An 11,500-nucleotide genomic window follows, 5' to 3' on the forward strand; every position below is an offset into this window, starting at 1 on the left:
GCGTCAGCTAAATGACAACTGGCTTTTTCTGAAAAACGTGTTTCATCTCCAGGTTTGTGCATTTACATTTCTCAGTACCTTAAGCAACCATTAAAACTTTTTTGAGGCGGCAAATTGTATTGAAAAGCTGTTTTGAAAGCTGCTAATGGAAGCCATTGAGGTTTCAAACCAGGTACATCCTTTCTTTTCAACCGATCAATGCAGTGTAAAAAGCTACAGTACTTTCTGATGAAGCAAGGACTATAATTGAGCAGTGCCTTTTTTGAGAGCATAAACAAATGATTCAAATAAATTCAGCATGTTGCCAGTACGTAACATTAGCCTCCGAAGATCTGGTGTTAAATATGCTCCTGGTAATGTCTATTTGGCTAACAGGCCCATTTCTGTTAAGGGCTCCTTGACCACTTTGGCTGCTAATTTGGAAAAATGGCAGCAGTTCCCTTAGAGGTCTCAAGTCTTTCGACGGGGGGGGGGTGTCACCGAAATATACGGGACAAAGTGAAGTGCGTCCCGTATCAGTTCATTACGGGTCAGGTTTTTTAGTTGCCAAATACGGTACGGGACAATCGCGTATTTTACGGTAGTAGACCACAGACTGAAATCAAATGAGGTTTTGTCATTTTCCCTAAAAAACGGGACAAATTGTGTCCCGGGAGAGATTTTATTTTTCCCGTGACAGGTGGTGAAAAAAGAGAACAATTCTGGGAAAAACGGGACGGGTGGCAACACTAGGTATTGTAAATGTCCCTCCGGCTTGAGTCAGTCCGCCCTTCTTACGCCGTCTCACAGCTGCCAAAAATATGTTGGGTCGGTTTTGGTCGAAAATATCTAATAGCATGTTGCGCAATGGATAAAAGCATGAGATTTGTTCTGAGCACTTGTTTCAGGCATCATAAGATACTAACATCATTGATGGTGCACTTCCTCTTAGGCTGACTGAGCCTTACTGACCACCAGGGGGCACCAATTGTTTTTAGGTCACCTATATGTGCAAGGTTGCTGCAACAAAAGGAGAACAAGTCAGAGCATTACATGGACTTCACCTTACATTTGCATGTTAGGTTTATGGGTTAACTGAGTTGCGGTTCAGCACGACTAAATGAGGCAATAATGATAAAATATGAAATGCATATACTCCACCTTTTATGGCTGTTTTTTTTTAAGAGGTTAGATGAGGTGATTGTTTATCACTGACTCTGTTTAAACTGGTTTTACTCAGATTTGTATAATTATCTCAGCTCCCTTAACAAGACATAAAATTGTATGACTAAAGCCTCGGACACTCTGATAGAGTTTGAAAAGAAGGTGAGTCCAGACCTATTATGGCAATAATGATGGATTTCTCAGTTTTGGTCTTGCAGTCGGTGGTGCACAATGACACTACAAACTGATTCACATCACCCCTCACACTTCAAATTTCAATTCATTAGATGATCAGAACTTTGGTAACTTGCGATTATGCTGGTGTGTTTGTCTGTGCAGCACACATACAGGTCGCACAGCAATGCTGACGCAGGCTGGCCGGCTTGCCTGTGCGGCCGCACTTGTGGCTGCAGTTCTGACCTAGAAAAGCACTGAGACAGAGAGTCGGGACTCTTCTGCGCCCAGACAGGAGGAAGAATCCAAGCGGCGGCGCTCAGATTCCGTGAGGGAGGCAGCAGTCTCGCTCCATCAGTGGCACCACCAGTGCCTCACACACACACACGCACACAATGAAAGAGGTAGCATTGGTTGCATACAACATGCTAACCATAGCTATTTTGTTTTTCAAGCTGATCTTAAATTTCTTTCATGAGCTGTTTATATATGTTGATGCCAAGTTAAACAGTATGATCGTCTTCTCTTTCACCGCTGAGGCAGGAGAAGGCAATGAGCAGACAGTGCTTATTATTTCAATATCGCTTTGCCAGATGATATTTTCGGCATCATAATTGAGCTCGTCCCCTCGCAGGAAAAGAGATAAGGGAGGTGAGGCAATGAGGGAGCACGCCTGTGATGTATCATGGCAACCGCGGCGGACGAAGGGGAGAGGAGGGGAGGGGAGTGTCGTCGGAGGGCCATTCATGGCTGCACAATGGGTCCCGCCGCGCGACATCAATCAGGCGCGACGCAAACGCATTGTCTTTGTGCCGGGAAAAGATCCTTTACATGAAGAGCGGGATTGACTTTCTTTGATGACAGCCCGGGTCTTCCTCCCTCCAAACACGATCGAGTCCATCCCGTCTGCAACATTATTCACCGCCTGATAACGACCCTCGGCTTTAAATCCGGCAGGAGTGACGAGACACTCCCAGTTTTTCCCGTGTACGCACCACCCGATTAAAATACGTCAAATTAGAGGCGAATGGCATCTTAACAGCGGGAGCATCTCCTGGACCTATCCTGAGCCACGGTGATGTCAGATGATCCACATGCTGATCAGGGACCAGACTTCAATATAAGTCATTCCCCACAAGGGGCCAAGAAAGGCCAGGAAGTGTATTCTTCTGGATAACAAACTTTCAGGCTCAAGGCATTAAAAGACTTTCCACAGCTCTGTCCGACCAATTATCATCTTTTCTTCTCCACAGACAGATGAAAGTTGGCGCTTTTTGGTCTTATTTGTTTTGCGGCAAGCCTGCTTATTTACCCCGCCGCCCTGTTGGCTATACTCGCAGCCTTTAAACAAGCCGTCAGCGACAACACCGAGCAGAGACAGCAGCCTATTATAAGATTCATTTATTCTTTTTTTTTTTTCAAAACTGGGCTTTGATATGTTTCACAAACTGTGCTCGCTTAGCTTGGATTAAATTTGTTTCATTTTTTCGTCAAATGTATTATTTTAAATTAAGTCTGTCACTTAATTAAAAGTGATGCATTTGATCTGTGTTCTGCTGACGTTAAATAATCCCTGAATCAGACGCTTTCTTAGACATCAAACATTTTTGCAGACAAAACCAAAAAGAGCAGATGCTTTTCTTCCAATCTCTATGTTAAACTTGACTGACAGCAGAATCCACTCCTCCTTTAAATAAAACATATGACATTAAATAAATAAATAAACGCTGCAAGATCCCCATAACTTCTCCAATTAACGGCTGTGGACCCTGGCTGTGCTTTACTCTGTGCTCCAGCAGGTTATGTTTCAGAGATAACTGTAGTTCTAAAGAGGGATTTCACTCATGGGCACAAAGTGGGATGCTTGAGTAGAAATTCTTAACATCAGAAGGAGGGATGAAAGAAACAAAGTACTTCTAACACAATTGTCCCCTTTTTAATGGCGAAAGTTAATACAGAAGGGGGAAGTAGATATCCTTTCTAGCTGGAATAATAAACGCATCATATAGGAACAGCTATGGAATGCTGCTTTTACGTTTTCATAATGTATATATATATTTCTTTCCTGGTTTTTAAATTTGAATTATGCAAAGGCAGGGGTTACACAATGGGCCAATTACTGGTTTATTGCAGGGAGGGAGGAAGGTGGAGTATCTGGGGAAAACCCACATGCAAACGAGAACATGCAAACTCCACACAGAAAGGCCCCGACTTGGGACGAACCTGGGCTAGATGTGCTGCCTGAGTTGTGTAATCTTCAATAATCTGGCCAATGGCTGTTCGTGCAAGCGACCAGCTGTGTAGGTGCTGAACAAAATCAAAACACACAATAAACTGCACAAAGAGCTGCTCGGCTCCAGCTACAAGTGCATCTGCACCCAGTATCCTGCACCATTTCTCTCTTTTTGTGACAAAGCACCTTCTAGCTGGTGTAAGGGAATGCATAATTAAGACTAAATCCAACACTCTGCCGTCCACTTGATATGCATCAGCAGCCTCAGGCACATCTGTTACGCAGCATAGAATAATTAACTTAAGCATATTAAACAAGTTATTGGCATGGAAGCAGCCGACAGTCACCCTCTTATGGAGTGCTGGGTTTTCGCTGATAAGCATCGGGATATCGATATGAGCTTCACGCCGGGGCTGAATGCGGCGACGCGATAAACTGTAGGGAAGGAGGGGGAGTGCCTAAGCCGTTTAAATGTGACACGCAAAGTGTTTTTTAGTCCGGCCTTTTGATATGGACAAAATAATAGCAACCCCTGTCGGCGAGAAGCAATTTAATACAATTTAGAATTACCACAGTCGAGTGGCGCTATTAGCCCAGCCATTGTCCATAGTCACGCAAGGAACAACACAGCGGAAACCAGAAGCCACTGTGTGCACCACACAGTCCAGAGGAACCTTGAGCCGCAGCCTATTAATTAGCCGGATTCATCAGTCGGGGAGAATTTTTCACATTTGTGAGGCAACAGGTTATTAAACTGAGGCCGTGCAATCTGCAATGCATTTAACTGGGGGTGTGTGATAAAGTCTCAAATGACTATGACAATTTAGCAGCATCTTTACGGTCGTATTGACGTGTATGTGTTGTACCGCGTGAGAGAACCTGGAGAAGGCGGTCTATATAACAGCATGGCCCAGCAGCAGCCTCCAGCCTGCAGCCTGCAGCCTCACAGTCCAGAACGATTTATGCTCAGTCAACCCTGAGCAACAGGGGGCACTTAGAGGCAGTGTCAGCCCCGGCGAACAGCTGCACACATATTTATCCACCCACAATTTATGGTGGCGATTGGGTCGGTGGGGGTGCAGGTGGCGCGCCTGTCATCAGATGTGACCTCATGGGATGCGGCCAGCACAGGAGGCAGGGAGGAGGGAAGAAAGAAGTGTGAGGGGGAGGTCACAACAGAAAGTGTAGTGGTATGAGTACAAGTACAAGACAGAAATCTGGAAGGTACGAAGTGTGTACAGTCACTCACAAAGGCACAAGGAAGGATAAGAATAGTTGGACATTTTTGGCAAAAAGCTCTTTGAGAGTGTCAGAAAAAAATGTCCGTGAAGGTTTCTTGGTCGTCCAGGTCAGGTGGAAGGCAATTGCAGAACAGAGAGGTCAGCCATGTGCACTTCAACACAACACATTTGTTGCCAGCTTCGAACTGTGATGACCATGACTTAAACACAGAGGAATTGTGTTCAGCTCTAGCCCTCTGCTTGCTACACTAAACTTGGCCTGCTATTTTGCAGTCGATTACAACATAAATAGCACAGAGGTACACAATTCATTTTCAGCTTAGTATTCGCTAGATAACCGTAGCTAGCGTATTGCTACGAACAAACAAATCAAGAGTTCAAGAACATCTTCATTACTATTAATTTATTCATGTGTGTAATCTTTATTTATTTAATTGTTTTTAATTAAAGCTGGTTTTACAGGCAGCTGCAAAGAACAGCAAATTCACTCAAATACACAACATAACCTCCCGTGCATAATTGTGGTTGCTAGCTCGGGATCAAACAGAGGCCAACCAGGGGAGCTGCTCAGCAAAGGGCCACTCGGGCCATTATTTTACATGTAGTTATACCATCCTGATCTCCAATTACAGCACAATCTCAACGCAGTGTCGTCATTCCACCGCAGGGTCCGACCGACAGAGAGGGAGGGTGGCAAGAGGTGGCCTCATGGATCGGTGCACCAAGAGATCCCGATAATGAAACGGTGCCACGGAATGATAAGTAATTGCAATGAAATCAGAATTGCTCTAATGGTGGCGTAATGAAGACAAGTGAAACTGAGGATGGCGGTGGGGGGGGGGGTGGAGTTGGAGAACATGAAAGTCAGAGTAGATGGTAAAGTGTCAAATGTAATGAAAGTAGCAGCGGGGAAAATCTATAAGGGGAGCGAGCGAGGACGAGATGGAGCGTTAGCCCTCTCTGCCTCCAATAAGCCTCCAGCGGTGAGGGTAGGAGGCACAGAGGCCGGGATTCCTGGCAGAGCCTTATCTCATCTTGAGCCTAGAATAAAACCCATTTTCCAACCCCGAGACAATAAAACACAAGGTTACTGAACCCTGCACCCATGACACCCCTATTTAGAGAGGGGGCCTCGGCCCAGCATAAAAATGCATAACGCCATCAGCGCTGAAAGGTGGTGTATGACAGCAGGCCCCGGCTTTGAAGTGCCGCCACCCATGTTTGTATATGTGTGTGTGTGTGTGTGTGTGTTTGTGCGTGCGTGCGTGCACGTGTGTGGTCTGTATTTATGCAGCACGAGTGCCAAAAAGCAAAGAGAGTTCATTCTATTGTGCTTTCTGCCTTCTTGTACGGTCAGCGCAATGAATTTCATACAGCTGCTCATTACACAGAGTAGCAGAGGCTTTGCACGCATGTGCATTTGGACGTTGCCAACTGTGTGTGCGCGCTCAGGTTTTTTTTTTTCTCCCCCTGTCGGCACACACTGACGCGAAGTTGATGAGTGGCCCTTCATTGCCGCTAAGTGGATTGAGCTGCACGACGGGCACACTTGCGTGTCCTCGCAGGAAATAAAAAACAAATAAGTGTGCGTCTTATAATATGATTCTCGTCCATCGTAATGGGTGACAAGTGTTTCCTGTCTGAACGCCCACCATCTCCCCTCATCCATCCCTTTCTGGCCCTGAGCTTTGCCCGAAGAGATGTTGCATGCAGAACGCGGCAAGGAAGACGAGTTGACTTTCGCACGTGGCTGGGAGCCAGATCAGGGCCCACGAGCTGTCAAGTTCCGTGTCTCTTTTGTTCAGTCAAGAAGGCGGAAAAAAAAAAACGTGAAAGGACTGCCGTGACAGAGGAGTGGACTCAGGCGAAGGGAGATCCAAACGCAGGGCGGCTTAGGCTAACGCTAGCCTGCAGCTCGCGACTGCTCAATTGGACTTTTTGATCATATCACCGGTCCCCTTTCTTTCTCTTTTTGGCACGCGGGCTTGTGAAAAAGAGCACATTAGCTCAGAAGAGTCGCAGCGCGTTGATGCCTCGGAAAAACGAGCACGCTCTGTTTTTTTGTTTCTCACAGCAGCGCTAATTGGGTCAATTAATCCGAAGCATGTTTGGCATCATGGAGCAGTTGGTGCAGTTCACAGAGCATTAACAGCAATGTCACGCTAATTGCGAGTCTGTTGCAGATTTCTACTCAGACCCATTTGGCTCCAGTTCAGTCCACTCCATTCTACGGCCATATCTTTTCTCATCACTGAGACACACGCAAAAAAAAAAAGTGGCCCCCAGAACAGCCACCAGGCTTTTCTATCTCATCCATTTGAATTGCGTTAGCAGTTCATAGCCAGTCTCTGGCAGTCGCTAGGTCTTTTAACTGCTTGCGATGCCATTAATTGGGGATAAAGGTATTTGTCCAGGCGGCAGAGCTACCTAGTCTCTCTTGAACTGCTTTACCTGGAAGTGCAGTTTGTGGAAAACTGGGAGACAATTTGCATCTTTTAGCACATCTGTGAATTTCGTAACAGGCATGTTGCGAGGAACGGATGGGACCATTTTTATCGAAACTAAATAAAGGCGTGGAAAACTTCCCCCCAACAACTGAAGACAAAGGGTCTGATTTTTTATTAAGGTACTGCATTTTTTCTAATCTGATTATTTTCTATCTTTTGCTAAAACAATGTATTGCGTGCATGCACTCCCTCAAACTACAGCTGAGAATTACAGAGGCACCTTTTATCCCAGTGCCATTTGGGTTGATAATGGCACTTGAGGGAAAGGACAGAGAGTGGTGATGATGAGTGGCAACACCCACATCTGAACTGCACTTGCAGGGAAGAAGACACCGGGAGTCAAGTGGACTGCAAGGTGCTGCATGGAGCTAGCTAATAAGGGGAGCATGGGAAAAAACAACCTTAAGAAGTCTGCCAAAATTGGAACCATTTGAGGAGTAGACAGGAGGCAGTGAAAAAGTCGAGTTGTAATGTGTCAGGAATGGATTTAAAGCAAAATCCTTTAAAAGTTAATTAAAAGAAAAAGCAATGCGAATTAAGTGCATCTCCGTGAAGTGGTTCAAGGGAGCAAGATACACTATATTACCAAAAGTATTTGCTCACCTGCCTTGACTCACATATGAACTGAAGTGCCATCCCATTCCTAACCCATAGGGTTCAATATGATGTCGGTCCACCTTTTGCAGCTATTACAGCTTCAACTCTTCTGGGAAGGCTGTCCACAAGGTTGAGGAGTGTGTTTATGGGAATATTTGACCATTCTTCCAAAAGCGCATTGGTGAGGTCACACACTGATGTTGGTGGAGAAGGCCTGGCTCTCAGTCTCCGCTCTAATTCATCCCAAAGGTGTTCTATCTGGTTCAGGTCAGGACTCTGTGCAGGCCAGTCAAGTTCATCCATGTCTTTATGGACCTTGCTTTGTGCACTGGTGCACAGTCATGTTGGGAACCCTGTTCCCACAAGGTCGGGAGCATGGAATTGTCCAAAATGTTTTGGTATCCTGAAACATTCAAAGTTCTTTTCACTGGAACTAAGGGACCAAGCCCAAACTCCTGAAAAACAACCCCACACCATAATTCCTCCTCCACCAAATTTCACACTTGGCACAATGCAGTCCGAAATGTACCGTTCTCCTGGCAACCTCCAAACCCAGACTCATCCATCAGATTGCCAGATGGAAAAGCGTGCTTCATCACTCCAGAGAACGCGTCTCCACTGCTCTATAGTCCAGTGGCGGCGTGCTTTACACCACTGCATCCGGCGCTTTGCATTGCACTTTGTGATGTATGGCTTGGATGCAGCTGCTCTGCCATAGAAACCCATTCCACGAAGCTCTCTGCGTACTGTACTTGGGCTGATCTGAAGGCCACATGAAGTTTGGAGCTCTGTAACAATTGACTGTGCAGAAAGTCGGCGACCTCTTTGCACTATGCGCCTGAGCATCCGCTGAGCCCTCTCCGTCAGTTTACGTGGTCTACCACTTCGTGGCTGAGTTGCTGTTGTTCCCAAACTCTTCCATTTTCTTGTAATAAAGCTGACAGTTGACTGTGGAATATTTAGGAGCGAGGAAATTTCACGACTGGATCTGTTGCACAGGTGGCATCCTGTGCTTCCACGCTGGAAGTCACCGAGCTCCTGAGAGCGACCCATTCTTTCACAAATGTTTGTCAAAACAGTCTGCATGCCTCGGTGCTTGATTTTATACACATGTGGCCAGGCCAAGTGATTAGGACACCTGATTCTGATCATTTGGATGGGTGAGCAAATACTTTTGGTAATATAGTGTATCTTCACTGGTAGACTGCGGTAAAAGCCGTGCACCATTCATCCATCCATCCATCCATCCATCACTGTTAATATTGTTAGAAACAATCAGTTTGTTTCTTCATTAAGTTCTGTATCACATGAAGACATGAAGAAAGCACAGAACAGCAGAATGAATACTCAAACAAGCAGAGAACAGGAGACATTCTGGTAAAGACCGGCTTGCATGTTAAGTTATTTACAAATAAATAAACGATAGATTACAATCTCATCAATATTTTTTGTCACCATCATCACAAACAATATTGATGACAGTCCTCCTGTCAACCCTGCTGAACTCCAACAAAGGCGAGTCCCAAAGAGGAGCCGGCAACACCAAATGAAAAGACTTTTCTGATACAGCTAGTGCAACCGATCCCTAAAATAACCACTTTTAAAAGATCCACTCTTTTGTTATTGCAGCCAAAACAGTGTTTCAGCCTCTGTTATGGTCTACTTGTGTTTCCACCGCCTGCACTCCAGACCAGGGTGGGAAAGGGAGCCTTGCGAAAGAGTAGCTGAAAGCATCACCACGAGGTAATTTGCGCCATGAAAAATAGCCGCACTCAGCTCGCCATGATTTGAAAATGATGAAATGTGAGCCGGCCATTTTTCCTCCAGGTGTTTGAGACAGTGGAGGGGAAACTGTGAAGAAGTGACGGAGTCGAGCGTAACGCCTTTCCGTGGGCAACTCGGGGCTCGCTGCTTGTTGTTGTGCACACGAGCGAACTTTGTAAAGCCTGTGGAATCGTGCACGTTCGTGCACGTTTGTGTGTGTGTGTGTGTGTGTGTGTGTGTGTGTGAGTGAGAGAGAGAGAGAGAGAGAGAGAGAGAGAGAGAGAGAGAGAGAGAGAGAGAGAGCGAGAGAGCCCTGCTTATCAGATGCTGGCAGAGTGGAGCACAGGGAGGATCGATAGAGCTTTGGCCCGAAACAGGGAGACACTGGCTGGATCTGAGCCGGCCTCCACCACTCCTCTCATTGATCTTCATTACCTCCTGAGAGTGAAGCTTGAGCAAGGAAGAGGTTGGGCACAGTGGCCCAAACATACACACAGGAACACGTGCTGTGCACGCCCGCACCCGTACGCGCACACTCACACATGCGCAGTCATCTTTCAGACTGTGTCAGGACCTAAAGTGAATTGAAGCAAGAAACACAAGCACTCATCCAAATTATGGATAAAATGCATGGACCTGAGTTTGGAAAATGGCCAAAGAATATACATTGTTTATGTACTTCAGAAAGTTACAGGGAGATTTATTTTTTTTTATTATTATTTATCTAATGTGGCTCAAAATGGTGATTTAATGAAACTGGCGTCATCCGAAAATGGGTGACATGGCAACTGCGGTTAGCTGCACAATGTCCATAATGTGTTGTGGTGCACCGCTTTCTACTTTATTTCTACTTTTTCCCAACTACATAACTGCCGGCAATACAATGAGGCTTCAACCCACAATAACACAGTCAAATTATTTTTCTGCTTGGTTAATATTGACCTCACACATAACAATTTATTTTGTAATGAAACAAGCATGATGAAGCAGCTACTAAAGACTGAAGGTCTGGTGGGTGATTGAGAGACTCACAGTTTTCTGTGTCTTGTTATATTAATTCTCTCAGAAAGGTTTGTTTTTTTGTTTTTGTTTTTTTTCGTAAGGATGTGGAAAAAGAAAAAGGTGGGGAGAGCAAGTGAATGAAAGGTGTTTTATTGAATAACCAAAGCTCTCAGGTGCCAATCTCCCTCCGTGACTGAAGTTAATTTAATTTTCCTCCTTCTCCCCTGCCCCACAAGGCCCATCAGGCTGTCTGGAAGCGGAGGCACCAAAGTATAGCCGGAAAAAGAAAAAAAGGAAAACCCACCAAATGCTAAACGGTTGTAACTCAATTGTTGCCGGGTCATCGTCAATTGTTTGCCCGGGAAAGAAGAAGGAAGAGAGACAGGGCACTTGTTTTCTCTGCCTCTTTCACTGGCTGTAAACACTTCCCCAACTGAAGAAGGTGCAACGTTTGCGGCTGGATTTGGTGTGTGAAAAAAAAAAAAGAATTGCATGCTTTATTATTAGTATTCTACCGTTGTTAATTACAGGCAAATAGTCGTGGAGTGCAGCTGCAGTCTCGTGCCTCTTCGTGACTCATGGGGGGGGTAATTGGTGTTTTGCACTTTTCAAGCAGCTTTCAGCTGCAGGCTCCCCACCTTTCCCCACTTTCTCTGAATGTAATTACCTGCCAAAAAAAACACGTCACCAGACAGTCAATAAAGGCAAGAAGCAGTTCAGTTCTAATTGGATGTCGGTTTTGCGTCTCCTCCGCACGTATGATCGTGTGAAAGCTTTTCAGATTTTCAGTCGCACACTGGGAAAAGTAAATAAATAGTGGGATGTCTCTGCATGATGCA

Source organism: Nelusetta ayraudi, unplaced genomic scaffold, assembly GCF_046127955.1.
Source record: "Nelusetta ayraudi isolate G7.1 ecotype Tasmania unplaced genomic scaffold, CSIRO-AGI_Nayr_v1 ptg000135l, whole genome shotgun sequence".
Classification (NCBI taxonomy): domain Eukaryota; kingdom Metazoa; phylum Chordata; class Actinopteri; order Tetraodontiformes; family Monacanthidae; genus Nelusetta; species Nelusetta ayraudi.